The 14991-nt window shown below is 47.4% G+C and overlaps 1 long non-coding RNA gene across 1 annotated transcript in view; it reads left to right on the plus strand.

Moving 5' to 3' along the window:
- The first annotated feature begins 5000 nt into the window (after positions 1-5000).
- Positions 5001-14991, plus strand: part of LOC309686845 — a 65347-nt gene continuing 55356 nt past the window's right edge. The window contains exon 1 of the long non-coding RNA XR_014270588.1: positions 5001-5034. This is a non-coding gene — a long non-coding RNA (uncharacterized lncRNA). The remainder of the gene's footprint in view (positions 5035-14991) is intronic.

A 14991-nucleotide genomic window follows, 5' to 3' on the forward strand; every position in this document is an offset into this window, starting at 1 on the left:
GTAATGGTCTCCTCCTGATTTGCACTGCTAATTGGGTGTGCATGTGTCTCCACCTGGTCACAGGCTGGTGGAGCATCTGTGAAGCGCCCTCCCCTCATTAATCACGTCCCAGCCATAGCTGCTTTTTCTGTTCTAGGAGCAAAAGCCCTTGCTCTAGAGACTGCCTGGGTTGTGGCTGTTGGCCAAGCTTGTGAAGCCCTCAAAAGCAGCAGTTGGGTTACTCCAAAAATTTGGTATTGCTGAGTGAGGAGGAAAAGGAGCAGAAGCCTTTACTTGTGTGTTTTTTTGTTTTTTTTTTTTTTTGGTGGGGGGAGGGGAAGAATATTTAAAGTATTTTTGTTTTAGTGTTTTGTTGACTTTTCTGTTATAAAGAAGTAAATATGGTAAGCACGTGGTAGAAGAGACTGCTACCGGTGTCCTTCCATGACTCCATAAAGTAAACAAGTTCATGATTCCTCAGTGATACAAAATAGAAGGGCTGTTGATCTGAAAACCCCGGATTTTACCATTTTCACTGCTATGCCAGGTTCATTCTGTAGCTCTTTTAAAATTATTTCCTTAAGAACAAGGTGGTACTGGGCGAGGAGAGGTTTCAGAGGTGGCTTGAGCTGATTCACCAGCTGGGTGTTACTGCAAGGGACAGTCCGGGCTTGATCTGCCCTCTTCTTTCCACCAGTGCTGGCACTGAGCTTGCTTTGGCTCCCTAAACCAGGAGAAAGCCATTCCCCTGTGATAGCTGGGACACCCGCTAGAGTGAACTGCTGCCTTTCAGCAAATACACCTGTAGCCATTTGCTTAAAACGAGCTGGAGAATTTATAGAAAAATAGAAAAGTTGGGATTTTTTCTTTTTTTTTCTTTTTTTTCTTTTTTTTTCTTTTTTCTTTTTTTTTCTTTTTTTTTCTTTTTTTTCTTTTTTTTTCCTTTTTTTTTCTTTTTTTTCTTTTTTTTCTTTTTTTTTTCTTTTTTTTTCTTTTTTTTCTTTTTTTTCTTTCTTTTTTTCTTTTTTTTTTTCTTTTTTTTTTCCCTCTGCTGGGTAGCATTGACTTTGAAAAGCACCTGGAAATGTTCTTCTGCATGGGAATGTAACGACAGCATTTCGGGCTGTTCACCCTGTGTTTGGGAGGGGGGTTTGGTGTCGGGGAGCGGATCGCCTGCTGCCCGCTGTGCCTGGGGGACGGAGCAGCGGAGGCGAAACCCCCCCCTCCCCCCCCCCCGGTTGCATTCTTGCCCATAACAAAGCCACTGCTGGAGCTTACTACGGGGGATCGGGGGATCGTGAGGTTTAACAGGTCCCTCACTGCACTTAACTCACATGGCTGAGTTGTAATGAACACGCTGAAGTGGAAAAACAGCCCTTTCCTTAACACAAAAACCACAGGCATAGAAAACACCCTTTGTTTTTTAAAATGAGCCATTGCACTTGGGACTCTTTACTGGTCAAAATTTAACAGGTGGAACTCCTTATTCCTCTCTCTTTCCCCTTGTATTTCTTAACTAATTAGCAACCAGTCTCTCTAACTTTTTTTCGTGTGGCTATTAATCATCCGGGGGCTCTCCGTAGCAGGGCACGCTTTGCTTGCCGCTGGTTTCCTTCAGCTCGTGTTGACTTGTTCTTGCTGCCCTTGGAGAGGAGCCGTGGGCTCGGAGGGCTGCTCTCCGCGTGGAGGCTGATGCCTTGTTTGCTCAGAGCTGGTCGCGTGCTCAGTGCGTCGTGTTTCTTCATGTGGGTGATTGAACCCGTGTTGTGTATGAGTAATGGAGTTATTTCTCATCAAGGGATGGGGAGGATGGATGTGTTTTTCAAGGGATGGCCCATGACTTGCAAAAAAAAAATATCTGGATGGTCTGCAGGGCTTTGCTGCCAACCTGCCACATGACCTTCAGTAAGTTATTTAGGGCAAGACCTGAAATGTTGGTGTTAGGCAATACTCATAGGCATTCTGCAAGGAAGACACTCTGATTTGGAGGGGAAGCAGAAGGCTGCTGAGAGCCTGGAGTGCAGCTAGCTGGAGCTGGAGGGAGGATCTTCAGAGCAGGCAGAGTGCTTAGCCTTAACGACCTGGTACATTTTAAGGGCAGAGTCCAAGGAACTAGAATATTGACTTTTCAGGCATCTCTGCTGGGCACGAGAGTTTGAACTTCATCTGCATCCCAAACTGAGAAGCACTGAAACACTGTCTTCTCCTTACATCCAGGGATGGAAGGTGCTGAGGATCCTCCATAGCATGAAGAAAGATGCTTAAAATGAACATTAATCATCTGTCATTGGTTTATCAGTTGTCCGAACCCTTATGACCTCGCTAGAAAAACCCATATGTTTCTGTAAAAACATGGCATGTGTGGGATGCTGGTTGCTGAGCTCCTCCATCGCCCTCAGGTCCTGCTTCCACCCAGCTGGGCTTGAAGGCAGATGGTGGGAGTGATGTGAGTGGTGGTGGATGTGGCAGGGGGGAGAAGTAAAAGGAAGAAAACAAGAAAATGACGTTTTTGCTCATTGGACAGTGAGGACGGTTGGGCTCATCTCCCAGGAGAAGTGGGCAAAGTACATATTGACACATCCGTGGTGGAACCGGGACAAAAAGCCCTGCTGCTGCTCGGGGCACAGCACGACAAGGGGCTGGGTCGGCGGGGAAGTCTCATTTCTCTGGCGACAGAGATTTATTTCTGTTTGCATGCTCATATTTTACAGGTAATTGGTTTATAGAGAAAACCGTTAGCTCAAGGATTTTAGGCAGGTGTTCCTGCAGTAGAGAAATAGGTTTTACAGACATTTTGAGTGTCGTACAGTCACCAAAGTGGCCGATGTTCGCTGTATAATCGGTGGGATGGGAGTTATTTTGGGGGGATTGAAGTCCTTTTCCAAAATGTTTTCATCAGCTCGAGGATGTGGGTCAGACCTCCAGCTTCAGTTCATTTAATGCGAGGGGGGGAGGAAGGTTTGGGAATACTTCGTTTCCTAACTCTCCCCGTTACTGGGAAAAAAGGTAGAATTTCTTTTTCCATGAATTAGCGGACTTGAGCTGCAGCTCCACCTGCAAGCCTGTCTGCAGCCGGCCACTTGCCTTGCACGGACTTCTGCGCTGGGTTTTGCAGTTAAACAACCCAAAGACGCCAGATTTCAGTGGGTCACGGTGTTGTCCAGTCCCGTCGGTGACATTGCGTCCCGGGCCGGGTAGCCGGGGTTGCGGCAAGGCTGCATCTTTACTGCAGAGGAGGCAATTTTTGTTGTTTTCCCTAGGGAGGAAGAAGTTTTGATTCAAAGCAAGTTTTGTACTCCAGGTGATTTAAACGTGATCAAAGTCAGTGGCATTTTATTTAAAATTAAACACGCGATTCTCCTAATCAACCCTTTAAAGAGAGCATCTGGGGAAAAAATGATTGTTTTTTTTACATTTAATTATTCACTTGATTTTTTTTTTTCTTATATATATCTGATGACGTTTCCGCTGTTTGAGGATAGATAGGACTTTATTGACACAATTAGCGAAACAAACGATTATCGCACCTTTTATTTAACCCTGTGCTATTTGATCTATGTGCTTGCACTTTCGTTACTCCTTCGCTTGGTTACACTACACAATAATATCACCTTCCTGTGCTGCTACAGCTAAAACAAAGTGGAAAAAAAAAACCCCAACCCCGAACCCTTTTGGCTCTCAGCTGCTCTCTGCTGTTTTTATTACAGATGAACTAGAAAGCAATGTCGGGCAAAGAGTTATTTGAGTTTCCGTTCAGTGCTTGCTGGGCATTGTTTCCGGACCTGGCAATCGCCTGTGTTTGCGCGACAGTTTTCATATCTTAAAACAACAAAGAAAAAAATCCCGGCAACTCTCTTCCCAGCACAATTAGTAAGATCAGATTAAAACAACAACAACAACAAAAAAGAAAACAACCCAAAAAAAAAAAACCCAACCCAGATCATGATGGCTTTATATACATCAAATAGTAGAATCTTTCTGACTAATTCCCTGGGTATTTTGAGCCACTTTGCTGGGATGTGTTTATTTTCTTTGAACGTAGAGGTGGGAAGCGTTGGCTCTGCCTGGTAGGAGGTCAGAGAGGGTTGTTGTACCCAAGAGCTGCGTGTTTCTGAGGTGTTTGGAGTAGGATCCCGCTGATGGATTGGGCCAGAGCCTGGTGCAGACCCCTGATGGTGCGATGCTGCAAGCCATGGATGAGTGTGTTCCTCTGAAATCTGGAAGGCAGGTGGTCCTGCTGACCTGCCGCCTTACAACCCTTTCCGTCTTTCTCTTCGCTGGTGGAGAAAACATCTTAATAGGTTTTAGAAGGGGTGGAAAAAAAGGGGAGGGGAGGAAAACTGTCTCCTTTCCTCTGACGGAAAAAAAAAGGGGGTTGGAAGGATCTATTGATTAGGTGAGAATGTTTTTCAGTTGCTGGCGGTTGTCCTCCTCTCACATCACCTGTGAGGCATCTGGGGGTGGTGGCCCTGTGGTGAGCCATGTTCACATGTGTTCACTGTGACATTCATTTAAATAAACCACTCCAAATGAAAAAAAAAAAAGGAAGAAAAAAGGAAAAAAAACCTCAAAACTTCCTACTGTGCAAAAAGAAATCAAAAGATATGAGTTTGCATGGGAATAAGCCTCGGCCAACGTGGTGAAAGCTGTCGTGTAACAGCCTGTCCCTTTCTTCTCTCTGAAGGTCCCAGTCCCACGCTTCCCACCGGTCTGGAGTAACATTTGGAGGAGCCCGGCAGCGTGGTTATTCTGGTAGTTCCCAAGGATATTTAGGATCATGGGATGTATGGACCCCCCAAACCCTCTGGAGAACGTCAGCTGCAGATAAAAGCATCTGGGAATTCCTGCCATCTTTTTGCCCTGTTTTTTCCTGGGTCGCTCCATGTCACTTGGGAAGGCAGCCTCTCTGGCCTGAGGATTATAGCAACCCGGTCGCTTATTGGAATACCTCCCCTTGCGTTTTCTCAAGATGGAGCCATTGCTTTACCCAGCAGAAGGATATATTTTTTTCTTCTCCCGGAGCTTTTCCAGTGCAGCAGTGCTCGTGGCCATCAGGTATGTAGATGGTTTCCTCATTCACTATCCAGTTTGCTTTCCTGATCTTTAGGAATGAAATCATTTTGTTTCATTACTAAGCTTCTGGTAAAATAAGACCTTCCAAAGTCCTTGTTCTGCATGTCGGCACCATGTTCTGAAGGTGGCTTTTCCTTGTTAGGACACAGACCCAATTTGAGATGTAGGTTTGTGTGGAGCAGTGGGGTCAGCTTCTTCTGAAGGTTTTGATGCCCAACCTGAACTTCACATCTGAGGAGCGGGATGGAGGTGCTCATATCTGCCACTCCTTATTCCTCCCCCCTGATCACCCCGGACCCTCGGGCAGCTGCCCGCTGTGTTTGTAACCCTCAGCCGATACCAGTCATGTGTGGTTCTGCTTATCAGGCTTCATCATCCGGTTTCAAAGGAGACCACATGAGCGTTTAATCCATTTTTCCTCGTAATTTAACAGTATTTCTGCTGAAGAACCTGATCTTGAGGATGATTTATCCCATAAAAAAGGAGATGGCTTTAAATTTTAAAATTAAAACTATTCCTATTCAATATAGACATGGATAACTCAAAAGCTGTAGTAATAATAACCCAGTTTGCATTTTTATAGTCAGTTACAATGGGTTAGATGTTTCTGTGAAGGTGACAGGCACTTTTTTCCCCCCTTTTCTTTAATACCAGAATGGGATCATTGAGTTGGTCTCTGTGGGTATCAGTTTGCTGTGAAAATCATCCTTTTTGCTGGTTGTCCTGGTTTGGGTTGAATCTGCTCATGTGTGCGGGCAGACAGGTCACTCTGAGAAGAAGTTATGTCTTTGAGTGTCACTTAACTTAGTTATTTTCACTATGCAAAGAGGAGGTGCTGAAGGGAAAGGACTGAAAATGCTTTGCTATACATTTATTCTGCATTCCCATCAGCATTTGTGAGGCATTAAAAGTTTCATCTTCTTGCTTCGTAAGCGCGATTTCGCATCAGATTAAAGGAAGGAAATGGGGGGGGGGGGGGGGGGTAGAGCGTGTGTGTGGGGGAAGCAAAATCGGTCGCCTCGCTCTTGAATTTGACTGCGACCCATAGGCCAAATGGAGATGGTAGACAAAGATTGAGGATAAAAAGGTTCTTTGCTTTAACCAGCAGGAAAGGCAAGCGCTTGCTGCGCCTCTAGCAGAGGCTAGAATCAACCGTGAGGGTTTGGTGGGTGCAAAGCAGCATCGTGCCAGGTTGGTGAGGGTGGTTGGTGGGGATGACCACCGTACAACATAGTTGCATGCCAAGGCGGCACCTTCCCCAGGAGGAGGACTGCCTGGAGGCTCAGCCCAGCAGCATCTGGAAGATCCCCACTGCTCGGGGAGGATGGAGACCCTCAGCTGGTGCTTGCATGGACTTTGTGCTCTGCTGCGGAAGTGTCCCCTGGGACCGGGATGTTAAGTGTTTGACTTTTCCCCACTGAACTGTGCTCCTGCTTTGCTCACTCGGCATGTTGCAGTCCGGCTCAAGTGACGTAGAAAATATGCTGAAAAATGTCTGTATTTCTCCTACATGATGCAATGTCTCCTCTGTATGTTTGAAGGCTTTCTCTGATGGCCAAGAGAGAGCAGAAAGGCGATTAGAAAATGTGTATTCTGCAGCTCACTCCTCCAGCGACCCCATCTGCGCCGCTGGTGAAGTCACCAAGTAATTTTATTTGTTTGCTTGGGTCCACGTGTGAAAGGTGGTGATGTTATGTATAGCGATATTTAGGTTTTCTCTTCTCCCCTAGCTTTTTGTCCTCCAGCACAGAGAAACAATTCACTAAACCCAAAGAGATTCACCTGGGCTCACCAAGCCAAACTCCAGTCTCCTTTCGATCTGCTGCAGAACGCTGGTTTGCACCTGCAGCGATGCCCCTGGCTGGGGTTTCTGATGGCTTGGGCATCCTGGGGTCCCACTGTCCTCCTGGCCCTGCTTGGGCTTTTGCTGGTGGAGCCAGAGGGGAGGCATGGCCAGACTGCAGGATCTGTCCCCAGGTCAACAGACCAGTGGGTTCCACCGTAGAGCAGCCCCAGTGAGGGCTTTGCTCGGAGCCTCCTGATCCTGTGCACCGAATTAAGACACTACTGAAAATCCAGGATTTGGCTATGGTTTTGGCTTGGGTCTCAGCCCTTCATTCGGAGATAAGAGGTTTCCTTCCTTAACCTAAATTAACTTTCACGGATGGGCAAGCCCCACCAGGTGGGTTGATCAGGAAGGTTGTTCAGCCCATTTTTCTCTCTCAGGAATACAGAACACAGCTTTCCCATCACCAAAATTCCTGGTGTTTTACTAACTAGCTCCTAACGACTTCTAAGGCACCTAAGAGAGAAGGATCACTGGCAGTGCGAGCCTTTTATCTACAATTAAAGCAAACGCCATTGATATCTAAAGTCCTTTTCCTTTTTTTTTTTTGTGGCCAGCTGTCTGATAAAGATGTTGCAAACCAGATCTCCGCTTGTTCCTGTAAGACATGAAAAGGTCCTTTGTCAGCAGTGCATTGCGTCGGAATAAGCTTTATCTTTTGTATGTAACTAGGAGATTGGGCTTTCCTCCTTGCAGGCAAAGAAAAACCTAATTAGATCCCTGAACACTTCCAGACGACTTGGTGCGTATGTGCCAGATGTGTTTATTGGTCTCCTCCCGGCTCTTGCTGCTCAACCTTTTAGGAAGAGCATCTCTATAATTTGACGTGAGGTAGTTCCTTGGGTTTCCTTTTTTGTTTAGAGAGCCAGAAGTGTAATCACTGCTTGTACACAGGTTTCTTCATGGATCTTGAGTATGAGGAGAGGTGTTGGCTACGGTTCTGGAGTGCAAGCAGTGCTCAAGGTCACCCCAAAAGATGGGGTATCAGTTGCTTTGCTCCAGTGGTGCAGTCACTTTGGTGCTTCTGGAGGTGTCTGTTTGGAGACGGAACAAAACCTGGGTGACCCAGAGCAGCCCCAGCGGTGCTTGCCCTCTGTATTGCGTGGGTCTGCGCTGACACCGAGCAAGGAGAAAAGTGGTGGTAGATGTACCCCAAATCCTGCATTCTGCATTGTCCCTCGCAAAAGGAGTCCCAGATGTTCCAGGAACTCACACGTGGTCTTGTAGGCACCTGAGAACCTGCCGGTACCTGGGGGTGGCCTGAGATACGGAGCTTGGTGAAGAACGATGTTTCAGTTGCAAATTTAGAGCCATTCTTTACAGGGAAGAAAAGTCGTCTCTGGTTTTGTTCAGAGCTGGTCTTATCCTGCGCAGATGTGGGGCAGCTTCAAAGAAGGTGTAATTTGAGGTCTTTGCCCTGGGTCAGCGCGAGCGTCGGGGCTGGGGGCTGCCAGGGGCATCCCTGGGTGCTAGTTAAATGATGAACTCCATCGGCATTTAAAATGCTCGCTGGTAAAATAGCAAAGCCTTGCAGCTGGGGTGCAGAGCATCAGGTCAAAAAACGTCCTTTAGGGGGTAGGTCTACAGCCGGATGCGTGTTATTAATTAAAAAAACAAAACGCAAAAAGCTTCAGTTTGGCTGCTTGGGAGGGTAATGTATTTGGGTGTGTTTCAAAAGCGCATAACTGATTATAAAAATCACCGATGGGCTAAGTCAGTATTAACGATGGTTGGATGAGAATTAAAAGCAGCCCTGGCACATTGCGGGGATGTTCTTGTCATGACTAACCCCTCTCGCTCTCACCCCAGAGGAATTTTTTAGTGCCCAGCACAGGCAAGCACTGAAATTGCAGGTTTGCAGAAGTTTTCAAATCTCTCCCCAGCTGGCAGCAAAAAAAGGAATTGCAAGTATTTATTGGTTTAAGAGAAAAAAAAAAAAACAGCAACCTCGAAGCTATAAAATAAATTTGACAATGAAGCTTTTTTTTAGGGAGTCTTACTTTCTTTATGGTTCCGTGAGGCGAATGTGTCGAAGCCTGGCAAAGGAAGACGATTTGATTTAATCTGCAGATGCTGTCTCTTGCTTGATGGTTTCCTGCTTCTAAAATTACTCCCAGTTCTCTGGAATTGGGGCTGAAACCAGTTGCAGCTTTCAGTTTGTGGGCAACCTACCTTACCACCTCAAGCAGGCTGGATTTGCACGGCTTGGGGGGCAGCAAATGCAAGTAAGTGCTTTTAAAGCCTCTTATTTTGGCCGCCCGATGTCCATTTGCCACTTTTAAAGCATTTCGATTCGCTTCTTCCTCTGCACCGGGAAAAGTGCTGAAGCTGCTGAGGCTGAAATTTTGCTTCAGTCTTTCTGTCCCTGTCCTGCCTGGGGGGTTTGGAGGAGAGCATACCCAGGGCGAGGGATGCTGATGGACCTGCGCCCATCTGCTGCTGTTGACCGCAGGGCTGCGGTTTGGAGTACGTTGGCTTTTGCTCGCCGGGCAGTGGCGAAAGCCAGCTCAAGGGAAATAAATTAATTGTGTTATCTCAGTCCTTAGGTTATGCTAAACCTTCCCCCCAACCCCCTTCTGCAGCGTTTGTTTTCGCTCCTTAGATCTGTCCCTCCCTTGGGGCGCTCGCTGACAGCATCTCGGCGTGTGCCATTCGCGCCCAAACTTTGTGCCCTCTTTGCAGGATGTGTAATTGGGGATACACAAGGCCGTATTTCTTTCTGTTTCTATAAGTAAATAAATATTTATATATTTTTAAAGGTCTGAAATAATCCTGTTGTATGTGTTGAATGGTCCTCCATCTATCACTTGGAGATGTTGCTCGGCTCTGTATATTGACAAAAGCATCACAGTCATTACTTTCAGAATAAAGACCTTTCTTCATGTGAGATCTTTGCCTTTTCCATGAGCTCCTGCATCTGCGAGTGCTGCTTACTGTGCACGGTAAATACTTAGCTATGTGCTGGCTTACTGTGCTGCTTCAGGTTGGAAGGAAGCAGTGAACTATCACAAGACGTGTCATTGCTGAAGCCACCAAAGCAAGAGTATCTGCTCGCCTCCCGAATCCTCTGCGTCGCTTTGAGGGGCTCTGCAGAGCCGGAGGTGTCGACAGGCGGTTTTCTTGGGCTCCCATCTGCTGAGCAGCATTATGCGGATTAATATTGAGGAACTTGTAGTGAAATTTGTCTCATGCCACGAAAATGTAAAGCCTCTGAAGCTGGCTGGCATCCCAAGGCTGCGAGGGGCCCTTGGAGGGGCCGCTCGGTGAAGGTGGCAGGATTCGCGCTGTCCCAAAGCCGTGAATGGGATGTGATCTGAAGAGTTTGTAATTAGGTTTTAATCATCTCCAAGCTGGTCTGGTTGCTGATTTTGGGCAGCAGACAAAAAAAAAAAACGCCAGCCAGGAACATCTGCTGTGGGGCCAGTCTGCCGCCGAGGGAGGGCATCGGCCCAGTCTCCTGGTCCTGCAGCATGGAGCAAATCTCGCACCCATCCTCCTGTTTTTTCCCTGACAATATTTTGGGGGTCGTGTGGTTTCACCGGCTCTGCTTTTGCAGGAAACCATCGTTGTACCAACTCCCTTGTTGCTTGTGCAGCGTCAAGGCCAGGAAGGCAAATTAGAGACCCAGGGCTCCAGCAGCAAAAAGGGGACCTGAGCATCTGCTCTGCTGCTGTGCAATATATTTTTATGTAGGTTATCATAGAGAAATCGGAGGATGAGGCATAGAAGCGTCCCAGCCTTGATGCCTCTGGAAGGTGGACCCACCGTCCAGGCGAGATGTCCAACTCCTGCCCGGGCTTGACACCCCAGTTTGCCTGGCCAAAGAGGAGTGCTGGTGGGATTCACTGGGGCGCTGAGCCATGCTGGGACCTCCACGGTGCCCTGGCTCCCCGCGGGCCACGGGGGCTGTCTCTGCCTTTGGGCTCGGCCACCTCCATGGTGTGGATGTGCCCTCCCACCGGCTGAGAGCATCCTTGTGGCACATGGATGCTGAAGGGCCATCACCTTCCCTGATGGCACCATCACTGGGGTTTCATTAAGTTTTTTTTCAAGGAGCAACTCTTCCTGCTGGGGTCCCTGTGCAGTTTTCTCCAGGGCTGTATTTACATCAGCATCAGATGGTTTTCGTTTCACCTTTGCCCTCCTTAAAAATTAAATACAGAGGTACTGGGAAGAGAAGTAATCTCCCAGATAAGCATTTTTCCCTGCTCTTCTGTAATTCGCGGGGGAGCCGGCTTACCCTGCCTGCGGATGACTAAGGAGGAAATTCTTTTTTGCTTAGGATAGTGCTGAAAGTTCACTGGAATTTTTTTTATCATGGGTTTATCACTTCCTCCCTTGGAATTCCTAACTCTTACTATGCAAGGCAGGAAAAAAAATAATGGTGACCACAAGTTATGGAATTTGCCTTCTGCGGAAAAGATGCCGAAGAGCTCAGTGGTGCTCTCAGGTTTGCTGTGTGTTGCACGGGGGATTTGCTCCGTATCCAGGTAAATAAACAGGCCGGGTAAGAGTCATGAATATTCTAGCAGCTGCCGTCTTTCACGTGTGGTTGTTTTTTTCTTAATGTTGAAGTTAATTAATGCTCGTATCCCTTGACTCTAGGTGAGCGTAAGCCCGCTCGTACAGATGGGGAGGAGGTTTGTGTTTATCGCAGGTCTCTGCGAGACGGCAGGGTCAAAGTCAAGTTTATGTGTAAAGAGTTTCGGGTTGACTTTGTTAATCTCCAAACCTCCCCTTTTTTTATAGAGGGGATCTGGATGTGTGTACCTAGAGAACACAGATGGAGTTTGGCCAGAGAGACCCTGCCTTTCAGCGAAACGTGTGTTTATTCCCGCAGCGTTTGCTTCCCGGCGGTGTTTCGGTGATTGCACCGTCGATCCTTCTGCGCCGGCTTGGCAGTGCTGCTGAAGAGCTTTGACACTGCAAAGCGCTGTTTACTTGTGAAAGTATTATTATGTTTTGAATATCTATTATTCATCTCCTGTGCTCAAAGTGACATTATATCATAAAATTGCTCTTAGATTTCAGAGCTTTGAGGAAAAGCTGTTTTTTGTCCCTGGCTCCCTGTGACAGTGCTGGGAAGTGCATTACCCGTTGTATCTCTGTAGTCCTTTTATGAATTGTGAGTGATGGCAGGAAAGTATAAAAGAGTGTGGAGGAGCTGGTTTTGATGTTCATAAAAGGCTTTGATAAAAGATGCAGCACATAGACTTCATATTATTTCCTATTTTTAACTTCTTAAGAGCATAAAGCGCTCAGATCCAATATTTATGTAAAAGGGGAAAGAGGGGGGCTGTATATCTTTTTTTTTTCCTTCTTTTTTTTTTCTTTTTTAGGACCAGGTGAATTGAAGTAGAAAAGTATCTCTCTTCCATGCCCCAGTAAAATTTTGGTTTCTCCTATGAGGCATCTATGTCCGTCTTCCATGAAGGTGATCCCATGGCGTTAATGATATGGATGATGCTGGAGGAGACCAGCTGCGGTTTCGAAATCTCCTTGGTAATAGACTTGTGCCTTCAACCTCCTGGTTACAGCTGGCTCCAGTGGACCCACCAGCCGTGGTGACGTGCGTGGCGAGGTGCGCGTTTCCGACAACAGGTCTCTCTCCCATAGGCATGCCTGGACAGAAACCACGTGTGAGGAGGAGGGTGGACAGCGTGTGCACACATGGCATTGGCATGGCCATGTGCACAATTGGGTTCTTCATCCATGCAAGGGCCTTCATGCTGGACATTGAGACTCCTGATGATGGCAGAGTGCAAACCTGGCCTTGAGATCCACCTGATGACAAAAGTCATCCTCTTGGCTTGACACCATGTTTTCGGTTTTACTGGGGAGAAATGCCTTGAAACACCCTGTGCAGGGAGGGAATGGGTCCTGTCATTGCCCAGAGAACCCCAGGACAGAGCAGTGTTGCTGAGTCCCACCTTGCTGCGGCACTGAGAAAGAGTTTATTTTGGTGAGATGAGCACAGCAGTAGCTGTTGTTGGTGAATTTGAGTTCTTCAGGAATGTGCACTCATCAAAGGGGCTGTTCAAATCAGGTGCTGGGTTTGAAGTAGCTGGGGTGGGGCAGAGACCTCCCAACCTCTCACCCATCTGAGGTGAATAAGCACCTTCTGCTCAGTTCCTTATTCAGGAGCTTTTATGTGAAACCATAAAAACGAAGGGAATTAGCAGCCGTGGGTGGTCATCGGAAGATGCTGAGAAGTGTGTTTGCTTGGGTGGTGTCTCCCTGCCTCTGCTGTTCCTCTGGCAGCTTGCAAAGCTGAACGCTGAGCATCTGCAGGGCGAGATGCTCCATCGGGGTATGCCAGTATGGCACTATGCCTGCTCGATACCCTTGCCTCTTGTGTGCACCTTCATGGTGGGGAGTCCCCAGTTATACCCCAAATGGAAGACTCCAGGATTGTTTAACTGAGCCCACACTTGACTTCACAGGATGAATAAATGGAAATCACTGCGTCTGAAGCATGGTCTAATTATTTTTTTTTTTGGCTCACCCATAAAGCTGTGTACCACCACATTGAAGAAGGTGCTGTCATCCTCTGCCCTGTGACTTGTTGGGCTTGGCTAGCTTGTAGCAGAAGTGGGTTGGCATGCATAGGTGTCTTTCAGCTTCTGGCAGGTTGACCAGTTAGCCCAAAAGTTTGGGTATCCTCAGTTATTCTGTAAGGTCTGGGAGGACTTTGTTGTGTGGTTGGAGTGGACACTATGGTAAATTGGAAAAGCTGTTGCTGAATCCAGGAGAGGCAGAAGGGAAGGGTCAAGGTAGGACATGTGGAGCCGGAGTGACACCGTGCCATGTCCTACCTTGGTTGCACGGGCTGGGACACCGCGAGGTATTTGCAGGCTGCCTTGGTGCCTGCTGGGCAGCACCTCAGGGGCTTCAGTTGCATTTCCATAAGCAATCCAGTCTTCTCGCTGCGAGTCGGGGAGGAGCGGGCTCCAGAGCGTGTCGAGGGCTCCCCAAAGCCTGGGGCTGCATGGCACCGAGCAGAGCTGTGCCAAAGCATCTGATGAAATGTGGCTCTTGGCTGGTGGGAGCTGCAGTTCCTCTTCTTTTCAAAGAAGCTGGGAAAGGCGCCCCAAAACAACCACCGGAGAAAGTGTCCAGATGAAAGGTCTGGTAAGCGTCAGGGTCCCTTCTGCCGTGTTTTCAGGCTCTTCTGTAATCAGCTGTCATTTTGGGGTCTGGGAGTATTGGACCTCAGGGAGTATGGATTGAAACTTAAACAAACAGTGACTCTTCTATAAATATTTAGCTCGCACTGTTTAGGAGCTGCTGGGAGCAGGAGACAAAATAAATTTAAAGTTCATAACTGTCTAACAAAGCTATTGGAGGGTGGCACTCGGTCACTGGACTGGTTGGCACATAAGTTTTGAATAGCTATTCTTTTTTTTTTCCTGAAGAAAAGGATGTATTTAAGCATCCTTTGCAGAGACATGAGGTTGCGCTCTTCCAGTGTTTGCACTGGTGTTTGAAATCAATGCAAAAGTCTTCTTCAGCTTGGCTGGTTGAGCTGGGGGCCCGTGAGGAGCCATGGTATGGAGTAAATGGATGGTGTTCCCCGGCCCTACACGTCTTTCTTTGCAAATTTGGACTGGTCATCTGAAGTACGTACATCTGCGTGGAAGAGGGGGTTGTGTCTCTGAGTGTGTGCTTTTATCTGGCCACCTCGATACCAGGACAGCGGCTTGCACTCGGGCTGGCTGCTGACAAAGGAGCTGGGTCCCTGGTGGGGCTTGTGTAGACAACCCTAAATCTTGGGCTGCCACATTGTTCCTGTTCTTGCAAAAACCTCGATAGTGAGGTAGACCTGTTCCTATCAGGCTTTTTTTTTGCCTCTTAAATATGAAGATAATATCCTATTCTTACCTTGCAAAGCTCTTGCAAGAATGGGAAAGAATGAAACGTGCTGATAAGAAACAGTTATCAGTAGCCGAGACGGGCAGAGGCACGCGTGCTTTGAATAAGCGGGGAACTTCACCACACACAAGAGTCTGGGATTATTGATTAAAAAAGGAAAAAAAAAAAGATCAGTCATCGATTATTTTTTTCTCTCTCCGCTTGCTCTTCTGATACAAAGT

Source organism: Vanellus vanellus, assembly GCF_965231255.1.
Source record: "Vanellus vanellus genome assembly, chromosome: 2".
NCBI classification, from domain to species: Eukaryota; Metazoa; Chordata; class Aves; order Charadriiformes; family Charadriidae; genus Vanellus; species Vanellus vanellus.